The sequence below is a fragment of the Xiphophorus couchianus genome, chromosome 11 (assembly GCF_001444195.1).
Source record: "Xiphophorus couchianus chromosome 11, X_couchianus-1.0, whole genome shotgun sequence".
In the NCBI taxonomy this organism is placed as follows: Eukaryota; Metazoa; Chordata; class Actinopteri; order Cyprinodontiformes; family Poeciliidae; genus Xiphophorus; species Xiphophorus couchianus.
In genome coordinates, this window is record NC_040238.1 from 22,971,013 (window position 1) to 22,974,667 (window position 3,655).

General features: G+C 40.8%; 1 protein-coding gene across 4 annotated transcripts in view; it reads left to right on the top strand.

Annotated features, from left to right (window-relative positions):
• The window catches only part of gabra3 (gamma-aminobutyric acid type A receptor subunit alpha3), a 124,016-nt gene that overhangs the window by 32,111 nt on the left and 88,250 nt on the right, over positions 1-3,655 (top strand). The window lies entirely within an intron of this gene.

Genomic DNA, 3,655 nt, shown 5'->3' on the forward strand with positions numbered 1-3,655 from the left:
TTCCAGCAGCTTAATTAATTTCATAGCAGGCACTGTTTTCCTATTGGATATTCTTCATAATCATTTCAATTCAGCAGGGAAATTACAAAGCTAGATGGGGTTTTTTGGGGGGGTGGAAGTGATTTAAAGTAGACGTCTTCACAATTAACTAATTGTGACCAGTTGATTAATAGAAATGGTTTTAATTATTGTCTTTCTTAAATAGTTACTGGATTGATTGGAGCATGTTCCATCTTGCTTTCACTGAATCACACCGGAGGTCATTTCATTGTCTGATTTGCAGCTTTGATAAAGGGATATCAAACATTTTACCTTCAGCAGCATCTGTAGAGAATTAACCAGCTGTTCGTTGTGCAAATGTGCTCAACTGGGATAAGCGTTACACATCCCAGCCATTTGCAGCCTGACAGATGACTGTGATGGCTCATAAAAGTATCTAATTGCAGACTTTTTAACATTTTGCCACGCAGACTTTCAATGTGTTTTATTGGGACTTTATGTGATCCAATGTGCCAAGCGGCGCATTGTTGTGAAGTGGAAGGAAAATTACACGGTTTTTCAATTAATTAAACTCTGTTGCAGTGGTGTGTCAGCCTTCTCACTCACACGCATACAGGAGTGTACATCCTGCTACCCAATCTGAAAGACCTGGAGCTGCAACAGGTTGCGCTGTCGAGGGAGCCGCGTTCCACCGTCTGACATGAAAATGCGTTTAAACATAAGGTTCTCGTCGAGAGTAATCTGAATGTTTTATCAGCTGTCACCGTGCGGGCCAGCACTGTGACAATACAGGAATCTCCTCCTTATAAAGTTCCCCCAGAACACCAAAACCCACATGTTTAATGTCTGACAGTGACATTGTTTTGCTTTTAGCCTCATTTCTGAAACCACAATTCTTCTCTGTCCTTACTACTGACGCAGAAATCTGTCTTAGTTTTTTTTTTAAATAAATAATAAGATATTTTTATATATATACATTTTATTTTATTTTTTTCTGAAAATTAAACTTAAGAGGTCAAGCAGGCATTTCCCCGTTCTGGTGTGTAATCAGGAGAGTAAACTGTCCCGAAGCAGATCTTGGCAAAAGAAGCCGGCGAGAGACCGATTAATGCCAAGTTTAGCTGTGAAAGATTCATGAAGTCACTTCTCCATAAATTCAAAGGAGATTATGTCCATTTAACTCAGATTAAACCGGAGCATTAGCCCGCTTTATTCCTCGGTCCCATTGTTCTTTTCAACACCTTAACAACTCCCTCTGACGATTAGTCAACAAAGCGTTGGCGCGACAAGATGAAAGTGACAACACAATGCATCGCTCCTCTGGTCCCCGCCGAAAACGGCAACAGAGGGTCATTGTCATGTGGTGCCATGTTCATAATGGATCTGCTTTGCTCTCATTACATGTCTGTGAGGGGGAAAACTGAAATCCTGACAAATTATCTCTGGCGTAACATAATCACGATGAGCCCCAGCAGAGGCTGTTTTGCCTGGCAGCCCTGATGCATTGATCACTGGCTTGTGATGCAGCCTGATGCTCATAATTTCACGCATCCTCCCAGTCCCAAAGCTGAGAGAAAAATGTCCTCCTCTATAAGAAGGTTCACATGCAAGCTACAGCCTGTTCTTGTCTTTAAATGTTACATTTAGTCACTGCGTTTCTCACTGCTGAATGGAAGCCAGCCTTTGCTCCATTTTGTGATAATTTAGCCTTCCTACACAGTCAGAAAAAGTCTGGAGAAGTGTGGGACTTTGCTTTATGTTCTGTTTTGAATTGAACCTGGAGAATTGTGGGGAAAAATTTTTTTTCAGGCTTTAGTCCCAACTCTACTGTCCATTTCTTACCTATCTGCCCAATTGATGGTATATCATCCATAAGTTTATTCATCCGTTCATTTGTCCCTCCCTTCATCAGCTGACCACTTTCATTTTTCCATCCATCCATTTGTATTTATGAGTTAATCCATCTTTACATACATACATTCATTCAATTACAACATTAACCAATGGTTTGTGAACTATCATTCTGTCCTACATAAAAAAATAGACTTTGTAAAACTGAAATCTAGCAGGTATTTTCACCCCAGTCCTCTTTGGGTCCGCTTCAATCTAGTTCGTTTTCCTAGAAAGTAAAGTTTGTTTGGGGAAGTGAGAATGAGAAATCAAACTGTGATGCGAACTAAAAAAGCGATCTCTGACACTCAGCTCAGTTTAAGTGAACCGTGGTTCGGTTCGAGTGCATTATGTGGATGCAAACGGATGGGAAACCGCTCCAAAAGCAGAAAGTGGACAATACAATAGGGAATTCTGGGTAAATACAACCAACGCGAACACGAGAGTTTAGGGCTAGCAGGATAAATAATAATTTGTGGTGACAAAAGAGAAGTCCTACAATTGCTAAAATATGAGACTATTTTTGTTTACATTTTGTGAAGAAGGAAGTTGTGCTCATGTCTTCTTCACAGGTTTTCATGTCGTTTCCTTCAGTAGTTTTTGGTGCGGCGCCACCACAGGCAGGAGAGGGAAGAGGTTTTTCAAAGAGTTTGGTTTGTTTGACACAGTGCAGTGTGAAGGAGAACCACACCAGGTGAAAACGTAACAAACGTTGCAATTTTTGGTCTCCAGTCGAACCCAGTCTGCGGTGTGACTGAGCCATTCGCTTCATTCCAGGGGCTTTAGGAGACTAGCTGCATTGAGATCCCCAGCAATAACGAATATGTTCTTTGCCCGAGCTGCAGCGGGATAATAAACATGCCAATCTTCCTGAGACTTATTTAAAAACGGCACACCTACCGGGCCTCCTGTCTGTTGTAATGTCTCCGAGTGGCAAAAACAATCAAAGGCATTCGCATGTATAACGTAGCGCAGATTACTGTTGATATTCAGTCCGTGACCGCTTCATCAAACTGAATATGACAAGATCTGGAGCTATTTTTAGTGAACAGCCGCTTGGATTCCATGGTCATAAAGCTGTGTCCTAAATTCAACAATTACCGCAGTTGACAGTGTTTTCTGTCTGATGAAGAAGTCTCGTTTGGAGACGCTTGGCTATCTCTTAAAGTATATCGCAGCTTAAATTTCCATCTACTGTGACTGTAATGTAAATATTAAAAGGAAAAACACAATATATCCCAGCTGACTTGGGCCTAACACTTCCTATTTTACCCCTCATTGTTTTATATTGTTTTAATTTCTGCGTTGTCATATAACAAGTCTAATAGCATGACTTGTACTAAATCCCTTCAGAGCTTTTAATTCTGTCACAAGTGATTACATCAGTCTTTGCAGATTTTTTTTGTTACGCCCCCCACAGAAGATGAACTGACAGCTGAATTGAAAACAAATGTTAGAACTGGAAATGGAGCAGGCTTTAGGTCTGCTGTCACCTGAGGCAAGCTATTTATAATTTCCAAACAAAAGCGTCAGGCCTTTTTTTTTTTTTTGCTTTAACTCTCCTGTTTTGTTTTTTCTGTTTCAAGCGCAATCCAAGGAGCCCCAGGGATCACTGAGCCCCTCATTTACATGACAAGAATTGGTAAATTAGGTACATTGTACAGAGTCTGTTCGGTCTGCCTATGTTTTTAATATACAGAAAAGAAATGAAAGCGCTTGGTAACAGCATTACGCGGCGTTTTGTACAGCAGCTCTGATTGAGCTT